Below are 15,482 nucleotides of genomic sequence, written 5' to 3'. Positions count from 1 at the left end.
AGCCCCTTTCCCCTGGAGAGAGCAAGCAAGGGGACAGACGCATCCTCCGCGAAGACGTCGTCCTGCTACTGGGTCTGGAGTGGTCGGACTTGAGTCGCGGGGACAAGACGGCATTATCTCCGCCAAACAATATGGAAGTGTTTTTGCAGGAAATTTGATATCATAGCGACGGCGTGGAGATAGCACACATCCGCCTGCAGCAGAAGCGGCTCTGGCTGGCCTCCGGAACTCGGGTAACTGGCCCCGGGCATGCGCAAGCACGCGCGCACGTGCGCGGGCATAACGGCGGCGCATTGACGGGAGGTTGGGGGAGGCGCGACGGAGCAGCCAGGACCCAGGCATGCGCAGGCAGTGACGGAGGAAAAGGGAAACAATTACAAAAGGTGCCGTTACGACACCTTTTTGCCCTCCTCCCGTGAAGCTCCCTTCATTTTGGTTCAGAGTCTCGGTTATCTCTGTGTGTTCAGGCTGTGTCCAAGCGAGCGATTAAGAATACTGGTAGATAATTAATAAAATAATAATTATTATTGTATGTTGAATAAGTAAAGAGGAAACAAGCTCACATTTTAAGTGTATTTTAGTGTAATTGTGAGAGTACCTGTGTCATTCTAAAAGTACTTCTGAGTGTAGCTCACAATGTCATTCTGAGAGTAGTTCTGAGTGTTCCTCAAAGTGTAATTCTAAGTGTTATTTAAGCATTTTCCACCATTTTGTTTCTTTATCTGTCCCATCTATAACTGTCTGCTTGTCTATATATCCATTTTTCTCTTTTAATCGACCAATTGTGCAGCTCTATACACTGAATACAAAATGAATAATTTGCTCTAGACAATCTTGTTTGCACAATATGCATGATTAAACAGCCAATTATCATGCAATGAATCTCACATTTTTAAATTTACTAATTTAAACCTGACAATTATAATTTGAAGATAATGCCATTCCCAACAGTGCTCAAGTTAATCCCCATGCTCTTTAACCTTGCTTACTTCTGTCCCCTCGTCACTCAGTGTTTTGCTAATCTGCTCACTGTAGGAATTTAGAAGGTTGGTATTATTATTTTTTTTTTTTTCTTTTTGGAATAGGTAGGCTCAACACACCAATATATACTGAATAAATAGTTTAATTACCTTAGCATCATGTATGTATAGTCAATTGTGTGAAGTAAGGTTTGTACAATTTTGTCTGAAAGACACAAGTTAAACACAAGAGAGGTGTTTTCATGATATTCTCATTCTCGATTTAAAACTACTTTTATGTAAAAGTCTTAATTTCCAAATTGGTTGTTATTTATTTTTACTATTCAGAAGAAGACAATAAAAATTACAAATGAATTAGACAAAAGCCTATGTATCTGTGTACATACATGTTCATGAACTAATTTCACCAAAGTTATACATAGAACATTGGAGAGACAACTCAATATTTCTTGTTACTGCGGGATGTTACAAGTTTACATAAAAGTTCGCTAACCAATAGGTCTTTGTACAAACAAGTCTTTCTTATACTCTGACCCATACAAGTGTAATTCATGTAGTCTGTCAGCCCCGCTGATGAATTTATTTTTTTTTATCTCCAACCAAAAGATTGATGATGTTCAATTGTCTCCCTTTCGCTGCCACGGAGGGTGCAGGTATTGTTTTCTTGCAGCCCCATATATTCTGCCAAAGAGTTTGTACCTAGAATTATATGGGTAATACTGCACTGAAACTATTTTAGTTTGATGGTTTGTATTTGCTTAATTTTCATAATATTTTTTTGCCAAAGTAATTTTGATTTTGTTTTTCTACTTGACGCTACATTTGGACACACTTTTGGTTTTGGTTAACCTTTCATAAAAATGTTTGGAACCTTTTCGTTAAAGAATTCATTAGTTTAAGAGATGTTGGTGACTCTAGCGCTATATTGTTCTTAATTGTAATGCTTGTTGAATAATAATAATAATAATAATAATAATAATATAATAGATGACTTGGTCAATCGGGCATTGACACTGACACAATTTCAACTTTGCATAGAGAAGAAAATTACTGAAGAACAGACCAAGACCAGTGATAGTGAAGTTCATCTCTCGTAGACATCAGAGACAGAGTTCATATTCTGAGTGTTATTCTAAGTGTCATTTTGAGAGTAATTCTAACAGTGTAACTCTCAGTGTAATTGCAAGTTTAATTCTAAATGTAATTCGAAGTCTTCCGAAAGTACTTCGAGTTAGTTGGACCACTTGCTGCTTTACCTGGGGAAGCTTCTGGGAGTTTGCAGGATGTGTGATACCGGGGACACTTGTGACACCTTCACACAGGTGTAGTTTTTTACTGCTAGAAATCCTTTCTTCTTCTTGCTGAAGACTGCAAAAATTAATAAGTAACTCACCTTTGTATTCTAGATACACACATTACTTTTCATATTTTATTTAAAATATTCTTAAATTATTTAAAATATTTCAATTAAAATAAAAGCTGTTATATAGTGTCCTTCGATTTTGTATCATAATGCAGTATATGTAGTTATGCCATTAATTTTGAAATGTGCAATTTTGTGACATGGAATAAAAAAAGAAATGTGAAATGAAAGAAGACAAATTTATGTAAATGTCATTTTATGAGTGTGCTTAAAGAGCGACTACCTATCTGTACTTACAGATATACACATTGTGGTGCAATAAATTCCAATAATTCTTTTCTCTTCTCAGTTTTGGTACGTTTTAAGAGGCGGAATTTTGAAAAGAAAATTTTACATGTTTTAATAATCATGTGCGATCTTAAGCTTTTTCAAGCTTAATTACCAGCAACTAATTTCGAAAACTTATTAAATTTTTAATATTATTATTCCGAATGTAGTTTTGCCAGAATCTGTAAAACACTGATGACCACGACACCTTTGAGGACGACCTCGACATCGATAAACATGTCATCGTTAGTGCAACAGTAATCACAGACTTGAGTAAATGCTGCAGCCTGACCGAGGGCATCCACAGACTTGCACTGTCTTCATTCGCCAGATTTTATTTCCTCTCTTCCCCCATCTGCCATCAGGACTTCCTCGGTTCCAAAATGGCCTGGTTGATGCCAGACTTTAGCCTCTACCTCTGACTCCACATCTGCAGGCTTCATTAACGCTGCCTTGCCTTTCTCTACCATTCACAGGGACAACCACTCTCGTGATTTGGCTTGTACCAACATGGTGTTGTCCCTTTCTTCGATCCGTGTCAGGCGGGTGTCCGACGAAGCTTTTGAAATCTCGTTCCAGAAAATATCGACGGTGCTCCCGACAATGTTTTTCTGTTTCTCTGACACTTTTAGCGAGTAACGAACGCCGGGATTCCCCCTTCCCCCAACACATCGACCACATTTTCTTTGAAGATGAAGGACCAGTGTTTAGGCGTTGCCTGCCTGTGATGAGTCGTGAAAGTCTGTGTTTGAAAAATCCTCTTTTGTTGGCCATCGCTCCCGTCCCAAAAGTTTCCATCAAATCCCCGGCTGTGCGCCAAATAAGAAATTTGCATGGAAATCAGTGTTTGTTTGAGCTAAACGAGCAGGAAACGAGATTGTGGCTTTTGCAGCTAATGGTGAAATAATGCCAAGAACTGGAACCGCCAAACGGACCCACACGATGGAGACCGTTACAACTGGCCGTGAAATCGTCCCTGGCCCGCTGGGTGCGACTGAATCAAGAGACAAAGGTAGTCTAAATGGGAGTGTCCAGGTCTTAAGGACTCGAAGCCCGGTAGAAAGATGTCATGGGGCTGTGGATTAGTTCGAGTTATCATGCCGAAAATGTTTGTCCAGCGTCTCCACTGAAGGATGAGCTAAGGTTTAGTCCTTTTCCAGAAGATATGATTAATGGTACGGTTGTCTAGTCATAGGGCTAGAACTTTACTTTTTACTTTCCTTAAGGTCCAAACTTTAACAGTAGGGCACCTTTTCTTTCCCTGACCAAATGTATATTTTTTTTAAGTTTCATAATCCAATTTGAATGGTTTTCCAAGAGCAATCTGTCTTTATGAAGTGAAGGTAATATTCTTATTAAAGTTAATTTAACAGCACAATACAAAACTATCGCTCGCCCACTAATTCACATTCACATCTCTCTGATACAAACGTGCACATACCACTCAGAGGCGCAAACACATGGGAATGCACAGAAATACTGATAGAAACCATCAGATTTATTTATTATTGCCAGTCTGTTCATCTATAATCAGTTTAAGTGAAAAAAGTTTATTAAAGTTCAAGTACAATAACATGGCATCATGGGAAACATCCTCATTCTTGTACAATTGTTTCCGGAAAAAAATAATTTTATTACAATGTAATACCAAACAGTCCTTGATTTCTTATACTACGATGACTGCGCATAAAGGACATTATTTTCATCAATTTGTTGTCGTTGTTGACACCAGAGGTAAACATAGCTGTTCCGTTTCATTACACTCGCTGTCTATATATAAATATCACCTGTGTCCTATCAGTAAAATCGCAATAACTCCCCCTCCCAACCCAAAGACAGCCGCTGATGATAATGATGATGACAGTTGGGCTTAGAAGGTCATCGTCACGGCGAAATGAGGCTATGACCCATGTCGACCTCCTCCGTGCACCCGCCTGAGGGTAGAGGGGCGGCCAGGCTCAGGTCCCAGGCAGAACTCAGTCACCCTCATCAAAGGAGATTTGCACGGGGTACATCAAGGTGTCTTCGGGGTGCTGTTCAGTCAAGCGGCGCCAGTGATAACGAAACACTTTAGTGAGACTGCTTCTCGTGTAGACTCGGGTGCACGCCAGACGAAACTCTTCACACCTGTCGACATTAACCGCAAAAATGAAGACAGGTAAGATGAAGGGAGCCGCACACCCACCCGTGTTTATCCTAGTATTTTTGTTGTGTATTATTGCTCATAAACTGTCGAAAATGAGTTTTAAAATCTTTATACACTTCAATAAAAAAGAAAAGAGAATGATGAAGTGTAAAAAGCAGTTTTCATGGAATGGCGAGCTTCGAGCATGTCCATCGGAGTGCACGACACTCACAGTGCTTATCTCGACATCTTTCCGTCCAGACATCGAGCCAGACGTCGGTGGTCAATGATGATGTAGAGGTCATCCACGGGACAGTGCGTTCATCAGGCTTTCCACCTTTCTTTGTGATGACCGCTCTCCTGACCTCACAAGCAGGTCACCCACCAGGAACAACTTTCTGACAAGGTCCTTTTTTTGCAAACACAAAACAAAGTTGGAATTAGTATTACCGAGGCAGAGCATTCACATGGTTCTAAAGGATCTAGAGTTCATATGTGAGACAGTTTGTGAAAAACAACTAATTAACTAATATGGATCACTGAGTAAGAGAAGACAATTTAGGTTCCAGTAAGACCTGGAAACAACCTTCCATTTAATATTCATTCTTGTACAGGAAATCAGTGCAAAAAGTCGTTGATAGGCATCCTAATGGGTAAGGAGTGGAATATTCTGAGGAAAAATATTTCAGGTTTAATTTTCTAATTGTTTCCCAATGTCTTAATATTTAAATTAGTGTTTATTGTGTCTTTTCTCTTTCTACGTGAAAAAGGATAATCTATTCTAAAAATAAACAACAAATTGGATAACAACTCCCTTTCTGTTAAAAAAAAAAAAAAAAAAAAAAAAAAAAGTCAGATAAGACGCAGTGTCAAGGGGGATAAAAAAAAGAGAAGAAGAAGTAGGTGGACGAAGAAGCAAATCCTGGCAGAGTTGAGTTGCGTCTGCAAACTGCGTGTGTCGCCTGTGAATCCACAGAGTGTGACTGGTGATGGGAGCAGGTGATTAGGGGACAACTCACACCTGTAGTCCCAGTAAAGCGATCGCTGACAGCCAAAACAAATCAGCTTGTCGCCCCTTTGTTGTGAAAACACTGACGGCTGACAGGGTAAGCTCGAGGATGACACAAGCTTTACCACCCCGGTTATCAACCCACTTTTTTCTTTTCTCCCACTAGCCAACCATACCAAGTACTGTTTCTTTTATTGTACTGTACCGACCTGCTCTGAGAAAACCTGTGGCAAGCTGAGCAAACTAATGATGGAGACCTAGTGACTTGTTCTGAGCAAACCAGTGGCTTGTAAGTGTTGTTTAGTGTCGACAGATGGCTGCATCACCGGAAATCTAGATCACATCAGTTTTTATTGGCAGGGGCTTGCTCGGCGAATGACTAATTTCGAGCTCGCCAAAAAGGCTGACCTGCTGCTTGACCTCTTTGAGCTCCCCTTTCCCCCCATCTTCCTTCTCCGCTGAGAAAGTTCTCAGCCGTTTCGGCTTTCAGAGGCAATAAAAACCGCCATGTTTGTCTTCTCGACAAAATCTGTTTGCCACCTAAAGCGATCCTGTGCCAGACTGAGGCCGAACAAGACAGAGAACAGTTTACTTGCGACAATGGTCCACACGGATTAGAAAGTTGTCTCTCCGACAATAATCCCTCCCTTCCGCCATAATGCTCTGTCGCTCGCCTCAGACAGGAACAGAAACCAATGAGCAGCCGGGTATCTGGGTCGGTGCTTGTTAACCAAACGTCTGTGGACTCCTCTTCCGCCGATGTTCCAGTGGCTTGCGAAAAAAGTATCTTTGCCGAAATTTACCTATTCATTCGAAAAGCATTTTGCACCACAATAATCCTTTAAGGATAGAAAAAGTTTAGTTGTAAAGACCATAAAAGGTTAAGGAGGAAAGACCAGCAGCAAAGGCTACATCACAAGGCCTGTAAACATTGTGCCCGAGACGAGATCTGAACCCAGAACAGCCAATCCGTCATCATATTGGTGACAGGCTCTGACCGTAGGGCAACAGGACCGCTTATGATGATCATCTTAATTTCTTTTTTCCAGGTTTCCATATTCTTTTTATTTACTTCATTAAAAGGGCTCAAAAAAATCATCGGTTAATATAGGGACAAAATGGTTATCAAGGGTTTATTGGCCACTGAAGTCGTACAACACCTGGTGAGCTGAAAGAATAGAGAAGTGAAGGAGAGAGGCAGGGAGACAAAAAGTCTAAACGCATGAAAGTGTTAATCAGATTCTACTAAATAAATTAGAAAATCTTCATCCTGGCAATCCGTTATGTCGATCTTTCATATTTTTTATTTCTGCATCAAACAGACACCAAGAACATCAAATACGGACATAATTTTATGACATCAATTTTTAAACACATTCTACTCTTTTGATCGGTCTGCGGGTAGAAGCGAAGAACAAGCAGGCCCCCAGTGAGTGCAGAAGACCGCAGGCTGCTCATTTGTTTACTCGACGTCCGCACCGAGACTTTGTTGACTTAACCTGGCCGCCCAGTGTTTTAAAAATAGAAATCTTCAGCGCAACGGCTTAAACGCAGCTTGCAAGATTGTACTCTCGTGTACCTGCGAAGGTAGCTGCGCCGAGCATCAAAGATATACCAAAGGTAATTCCTACCCCCACCACCCCTTTTCGAGGTACAAGCTGCTTCGTTTCATGGTGTTACTCCAATGCCCAGGTAAAAATTGCGATTAAGTGGCGGCTGTTAGATGGGAGGTAGCACCCTGCTTCCACATTTCCCGGACAACAGCAAGCTGTTGTCGCCGACAAACGCCGGCGTGTGGAGGAGAAGGGAAGGACACAACGCAGCATCAGTTGACTGCTTTGCGCGAGTGGAGGGTCGCAGGCTACCCCTACCCATTCCTCTTTATTTTCCCCGTTTTCTGAAGTCCCTTGTGTTCAGGTTGATGGTGGTGGGGTCAAGGTCACATTTCTGGGTCCTGTCCCCTTTCATCACCCTGTAACATCTGATGTCGTCAGCTTCCCCTACAAAATCCGTTTCTGATTTTCGCAGACTGAGACCAAGTGGAATATTTGTAATTCGCGGGCATTGAAGGCATCGAGTAGGGGGAACATGGTTGTGCTAAAAGGACTAGATGATGTCTCCAACATTTGGCTGTGGGGAAACCATTCCCCATATTTATCACTTGTTGAGGAAAGATCCTTCTGACCCCGGTACAACTTCTTTGGCTTATTAATAACATTTTCACCAGCAACAGCAGCTTAATTTCCAAACAGTTTTAATATTTATCCCCATTTTTAAATCCTTAATCGGAATCTCACTCGTTCTTGTAGTTTGCTTGTCTCTAGTAAGTGATGAAACCAATGAATGCCTCAAGGGCGGTTTTTTTTAAATAATTTTTTGTCCCCTCAACCCCTACCACCACCAGAACCAGACCTACCTCCATCATCGTCATCATCATCCAGTTGTGACCGACTCTAAAGGCCAACAGCTACTTTTTCTCAGATGCATGTCGCCCCCACCACACAGGGCCTTGTGGGAAATATTGTTCTTTCATTTTCGCTTTTCGAGAAATGAAAGACGTTTTAATCACGACACCAGATGGAGGCACTGGCGCTCACAACGTGTCGCGGTTTACTTTCTTCCTCGTTCTCTCCTTCCCGACATGCACGTGCACGCGCGAGAACGTCTGCGCGCACCCACGCGCATACATATGGACCGAGGGCGCATGCCCAGAATTGGATGGGCGTGTTCCCTCGAGTGCACTCCCTGAAGTTCCAACGGGATCGGCGCAAGGGGGGCGCTCGGGTCTGGACAAACATGGCCGTCACATGGGCTGGTCTCCCAAGCCTGGCTCGCCTTTCTAATTTGCTCGATCCTGATCAGTTCAAATCGCCCATTACATCGCTGAAGCTGCGCAGACTAGGGGCCAGCAGGGTAAGACATTAAACCTGGGACCGCTAAGATTCCCCTGGACGGTCTCCGCCGTCCTTGTCTACTGGCGTGTTCCGCAAATCCCTCCGGATTCCTCGGCCGCACGCGGCGCAAGGCTCGCTTGTCGTCTGCCTTTCAATCAATTTGTCATTTTGACGTCTGTTGCGATCCCTCGTGATGCCTTTTGCCAGAATCAGGCGAAAGTCTTCAAGAGAAGCCATTGATAAGGAGCCGGGCCCGGGATAATGCCCCGATCAGGGATACACCATCGCGGGCCAAGAAATTACCTCAGGGGACCCACCTAATCCTGGCTACAGCACTCAAATGGCCGTATCTGGAGAATAGCAGATGGTGGCGTCCTACCCCCGCCAAATAAAATCTGCCGCAATGTATTGAACGATTGTAGTATACTGAAACAAGGGTCAGAGGCCGCGCCATTCTGTCAGTCTTTTTTTTTCTACGGTGGAGGGGACGCAACTCTAAAAAACTCCCGCCACGTGCGCCTTTGCTCTGTCCTACCCCACTCCCCTCACCCCTCTTCTGTCCTGTCCTCGTTCTCGAACTTGTCCTCTCCTCTCCCCTTGTTGTAATTACGCCTTTGGCGTTCCTCTGTCCGCACCTCTGACTGCTCCTTTTTCTCCCAGTCTCTATGTTCCTTTCTGCTTTCCAACTCTTTCTTCCCTTTTCCTTCCTGCCAATATTGATCTCCAACTCCTTTTCCACGGGCGCTGCTTTCTAGCGAGTCAGGCCTGATTTACCCCCCTTTGTCAACCAGCCCGACGGCCCTTAATTGGAAGATTAAGTCTCGGGACCCGAGAGCTTTGCGAGAAAGCCCTTCTGAAGTGCACTCGAAATTAGTTGAGAAGATATAAATTAAAAGAACGGAACAGGCCTTGTACAGCAGAACCGTAGGCAAAAAGGGAGATGAAATCAGACACGAGGGAGGCCGCATCAAAAAGACGTTACATACTGACAATAATTTATAGGTGTGTTTCCTGAAGCCTCTGATTAGTCTGGGGAACCGTTCCCAGGAGACACTGGGCGCCTTTGCTAGACCTTGCACAAAAGCGGTGTAACAAGAGCGCCAGGCGTGTATCGCAGAGCCGAGCTTAATCGTCCTCGTTTTTGTCGATACGTATCGATTTGGTTCAGGCCTATAGTTTTTTTTTTTTTCGGTGGCTGTTCATCTTGGATTCTAATATTCGGTTTGTCATGGTATTTAACTGAAATCAAAAGAGTAATTGGAAGACGGGAATGCAGCAGGACATGTCATCAAATATCACAACAAACATTTTGATTGTTTGATGAAACTACACGTTTGTCGTTATTGCGGCGAGAACAAAATAAAGATGATTTATTGTTTGTTATCCTTTAATATCTTTTTTTATCTCTTCAATATTTCAAACTCTCAATGCCCCAGAGACTTCAAAACAATAATAAAGTTACCAAAGTTGCCAACATGTGAAGCCAGTAATTAGGCAAAGACTGTTATCCAAACTTTTTCCACATCGTTGATTCTAGAATTTGTTTTTCTTTTCTTTTCTTCTCAGGAGGGTTAACGTTTCATGGTCCTTGTCCTACTTCATAAAGTATTTTATCCCGCCAAGGCTTCCGTCATTGCTTTTGTAAAAGCCTATACAGACCTTTATTTCCCCCGAGCGAAAACTTTATTGGAAGTTTATGATACCTTTCTATATGTTAGGTATGGCAGAGGTTCATATTTGCTTCAATTCAGCCAAAGCCAACGTAGAACTTTTCGAGACAATAAATACACTGACAAGTGTCATATTAATACCTCCTTATAACACATGCGGTGTTTACTGATTGTGTCATCAGAAACTACCAGACACCATAAAAACGAAGTCACCATCGTGTCTGTCTGCCTGTTGGTCATTGTGTTTCTGAATGAAAACAAATTAATTAAATTTTTTTTGGTCTGATATTTACTCCAGGAGTATTACTTTGTCTAAATGAATAAAGCTAAGGTATCTTATGCAAATTTTCTAATTTGTTTCTCGTTCTTCCTTTCGGCTTTCCCCCCCTTGCGACCTTGACAGAAAACCGTCCACCCTCTGACCCTTACCGGTCTTCCCGTTGTGCGGGTCGGTTAGTTAGTGAGGCATGAATCATAGTTATTTTGTCTCTCAGGTAAAGTTTGCCCGCTAGTTCCTTACCCACGATACGACAATTTACCCATGGGTATGCCAATGTCCATGAATGCCAGTTTTCTGCTGGTCCTCCTGTCTTCCTCTCTATTCAGTGTCGTTTGTTCTTGCAGTTGTCGGTTCCCGGGTTTTTCCCGAAAGTCTCAGTGCGTGTTAGCTATATCCCTCAGGAGCAGATCACTTACTACTAACCGGTGGTAATGGAGAGAAGGAAGATTTCGACGTTACCCTGGATATCAACGCTGTTTGTAAAAAGAGTTTGTGGGCCATAAAAGCAGATGTCGCCTCGCCTGGACTGCATTTGATATCTGGGACTGGTCCACGGCAGCCGTTGCTCCAGAGAGCTGCCTATTGAATTATATGGTCTCCTACTGTTGCATGTATCAGAATAGAACTGTTGATTGCTTTTCTCCTTCATGCATGCGCTTGCAAATGTGTGTGTGTGTGAGAGAGAGATACTACGAGCGTGCCTGCTTGTATGTGCGTGCGAATAATTACACCGATGGTCAAAGGTCTCCATTGTGCATTATTGTGTCTTTCAGTGTCCAGAAAAAGTCCTGTCTCCCTCTGCTCAGTTGATTTCGAGGTAAACAAGTCATCGGGGAGTACGAGTCCAGTCGTGTGGTGATTAACAGATGTTACAGATGAAAGAACTACGACCTTACTGCCCCGCCATGCACGTGACCCCAACACACTATGTTCGTAATGGTAGCATGGCACAGAGACTTGCTGATGAACAGCTGAAGACAAGTAGGTCCCACAGTACCCGCCCTCTGCGATTATTTTGTTTTGTTGGCTAGAACTTAGTCGTTCATCGTCTGGACCGATGGTTTATAAATAGGACTGATCTACCCTCTGAAAAGGCTCCCTGAATTTATGACACCTAATAAACAATTGGCTGAACGAAAATTGCAAAAATTTGCCTATTTTCAGACAGGGAGTACCATTCTTTAAAAAATGTGTGAAGCAATCAGAACATTCCTTAAAAAGTATTAAAATCCATGTAAAACATGTGTGTTTGACTAGTTTTGTTTCTTTAAAATAAAAAAAGCAAATCAAAATCTTATTCCAGTCCATCACATGTGTAAATCACAGGTGCGGTCATCGTGATTTTCCTCATCAGCTGAAGATTGTTCAGAGAACGAAAACAGATAGGGACCAACGAAAATACAAATGGTTAGAGTAGAGTAGCGAGAGAAAAAGATATGGCATGACAAAGATAAGGAACAAGAAAAATTTACCGTGTAAGGAAAATTTTAAAAAATCTGTTCAAATCTCTCTTAAAGAAAAACATAAACCGGAAGTTGTTTTCGAGACGGACACGAACTTTTGCCATTCACATTGAACGTTGTTAGTTCCTGCAACGAACTCTCAGGGGCTAGTTGTACAACACATTTCTAATTTAAAGTACTTTTATGAATTAGGTATATCTAAAAAATAAATTTTATAAATACACAGTGCGCAATTTTGGAACTTTTAAAAATTATTGTTGTTTTAAGATAAACAGCATTTCGTTCCCTTTAGCACATTTTTCAATATTACACTTGTGCAACGCATTTAAATTGCATAAGAGCGATGTTTGAACAGTTTAAAGTTTTAGAAATATGCAAGTAAACCCAGAAAGGCGAAACGTAGATAAGAATTAAAGACCAGAGTGGTGAGAAGCGAAGAAGGGGAAAGGAACAAAGCACAAACAAACGAAGAAAAGGACAAGAAAAAAAGAGAAGGATAAATGTTTTTTTAATAGAATATACAAATAAATAAAAGGGAAGGAAGGCATCTCCAAGAAATTAAAATATAAAAGAATGGAAATAAAATAGCTTTTATCTACGAACGTATTAAGGAATATTAAATACGTGCAACTTAATCCTGTAGGATAAGGCAAAGGACACAGTCAACAATCATAAATAAGTACAACTATTCCTATAGGATAATAAGATATGAGGACACAGTCAAGAAGAATAAATAAGCACAACTTAATTCTGTAGGATAAGGCACAAGGACAATTTTAGCAAAGGACATTTGTTGACCCAATACAGCAATTTTTGGTTACTGAGGACCAAAAACAAACAAACAAACAAACAAACAAACAAAGCCCTTGCACCAAAGTGCTCAAGTGATACTGATTCTTCAATCAACTTTTAGCTGGATTAGTATTAGCTGAGGCTTACAACCTGCTGCGCACACCGGCACACAAATGATGCTCAGGTTCTTGTCGTTTCACGTGGGCAGACCCAAGCCAGATAGCGTACCCGGATATTGATCGGGTGGCTTCTCGGGAGATAAGCCCGACAACTTTGTCGCCTTCTTGTCCTCTTCAGGCACCACATCCTCCCTCCCCTCCCCCAACAAACCGACTCCAGCTCTCCCTCCATTCTTTGCCAAACCTCCTCCCTGTGCCAGCTCCTCGTCTCGGCTCAATCAAATATGAACATTCCAGATCACGACCGAGACATCGTTAGCTGCGTTTATACAGAGTGGCACCTGGTCATCGGCGGATCAAGTCCTGCACCTGATCCTCCCGATATCTCGCCCATGTTCCCAGCGGCTAGGATATTGAAGTCACGGGATTCCTTGCTCTTCATCGACCTCAGCTCTCCTCTTTCTCTCACCCTCTCCTCTCTCTCCCTCTCTCTCTCTCTCTCTCACACAGACACGTGACTTTCTTCTATCTTTGTCAACTGGATAGTACGAATCTGTTGACGAACCCTTGGGTAAAAATTAGTCTAACTTCTTTATTGGTCTTTATCTTTGCTTGTTTGTTAATTGGTCTCTGTGTGTGCCTTTGTCTCTCATTCCTCTCTTTATCTCTCACTCTGTGTTTGTGTGTGTGTTTACTTCCGTTCGTGCATATGAGTGTTGCTGGGACACTAAGATATGCCTCCACTGACAAGACTAATGATGTGCTAGGAAATCGCTTGCGTGGCTGACGGCCAAACAAACTCACCCGGATGGAGAAAGGCACAGTCAGAGGAGATAATGTAAACACTGGATCGAACGCTGACGAGCGATATTTAGTCGCTGATCATGTAGACTAGTTGATTAGGCACGCGGCTACGAACACGGCATCACTTTCACAAATAGTTATTTTGGACACAATCCTGATGAACAAGAAGATTAAACAACAGAAAAAAGAAGAAACCAAGGCGACAAAAAAAAAAAAAAAGGTTGATACGTTATGGAGAGAAAGAAAGAAATAAAGAAAAAAAAACTTTTACCAGTTCATTATTTCATTACACAGACTACCATTACACATCACGTGATCATATATGTTCATTGTACAGGGTTTCACATGCTTGGTTGTTTTAACCTATAACGTTCAGCTATCATTAATGTTTTGTTTGGATTCTCTGATTTTATTTTCTTCTCTACCACTAAACGCACCCCACTTCATATTTGTTTTTTATTATTTCTAATATTTTTGATATTATGCTGTTGTCATTTGTTGATCATTATCTTCATTATGCTTGTTATTTAAGTACCCAATTATATGGAGAATTATTCTTGTAGGGTGACCACACAATATTATCACGTTTTGAAAGGCAATCCATCTTTTCTAAAGATAAATAAAGCTGGGTAAGGAAAGAAAGAATGAAAGAATAAAGAATAAAAGAAGGAAGTAAAGAAATATGTTCACAGCCGAGAAATAAAAATCAAAATTATAACAACAACGACTAGCAGCAGTATGCTCGATACTACACTTTCAATGTAGATACCCTCAGTGTGTCTCGGCGATAAAAGAAAGAAAGCTTAAATTATGTCGGCGTTTTATTACCGCTTTCTTATCATCATCGTCGTCGTCGTCGTCGTCGGTGTCGTCGTCGTCTTCCAAGGTAGGTGCTGAAAGTGTCAACACAAAGGGCTGATGCAAGCCGTTTGACTGCGGCCTGCACCGGTCAGTCAGCAAGTGGCCGGCAGGGCAGGCGACCTGTCACCAACATCCAATCACGAGAACCGTCGGCACCAGACGCAGGAGCCTCGTCAGACCTATTGTCTTTGACAAGCAGCGCCTGCAGCGACCCACGTGGTCCTGACAGCACGCGGAGGTGGGGGAGAGGCACCGCACGGAACGCACCCTCCATCCCCATGTAGCGACACAGGGGAAACCGCCAGGAGAGGCGAAATGTCTCTGACGATGAGTGAATGGTAGGGACGATGGGTGACTAGTACGATGATGGGTGACTGGTTGAGACCATCAAGTCAAAGCAGTGGGGCACTCAGGAAAACAATCAGAACGAAAAAGAAAAATAATAAAACGGCGAAGGAAGATAAACAATAATAAAATGATAAAGAATAATAAAACTTCCAAGGAAGTACGAAGGAAGATGGGGGATGGGTACTGGAAAATGTTTAAAGTCGACGGAAGGAAAGAAGTACAAAAAAGAAAGAAATCTGTTTTAAAACAAAAAAAAAACAAAAAAAAAAAAAACAAAAAAAACAAAAAAAAAGAAAAGACGAAAAACGAAACATGGAAAAAAGCAATGAAAAGCAAACAAACAAAAATCAAAAAGAAACACAACAAAAGGAACCAAGCGAACGAAGAAGTAAAATGAGTAAATGAAAGAAATAATAAATGTCAATAAATGAATAAAATAAAAGGAAG

At 41.8% G+C, this 15,482-nt stretch overlaps 1 long non-coding RNA gene across 4 annotated transcripts in view; it reads right to left on the bottom strand.

Annotated features, from left to right (window-relative positions):
• Nucleotides 1-4,137: 4,137 nt before the first annotated feature.
• The window catches only part of LOC112567055, a 129,839-nt gene continuing 118,494 nt past the window's right edge, over nucleotides 4,138-15,482 (bottom strand). For all 4 annotated transcript variants that reach the window (XR_003099728.1, XR_003099730.1, XR_003099729.1 and 1 more), the window contains exons 6-7: nucleotides 5,028-5,204; nucleotides 4,138-4,797 (exon numbers count right to left, since the gene is read on the bottom strand). This is a non-coding gene — a long non-coding RNA (uncharacterized LOC112567055). The remainder of the gene's footprint in view (nucleotides 4,798-5,027; nucleotides 5,205-15,482) is intronic.

Source organism: Pomacea canaliculata, linkage group LG6 (genome assembly GCF_003073045.1).
Source record: "Pomacea canaliculata isolate SZHN2017 linkage group LG6, ASM307304v1, whole genome shotgun sequence".
Taxonomy (NCBI): domain Eukaryota; kingdom Metazoa; phylum Mollusca; class Gastropoda; order Architaenioglossa; family Ampullariidae; genus Pomacea; species Pomacea canaliculata.
This window is presented reverse-complemented; position numbering and strand designations above follow the sequence as displayed.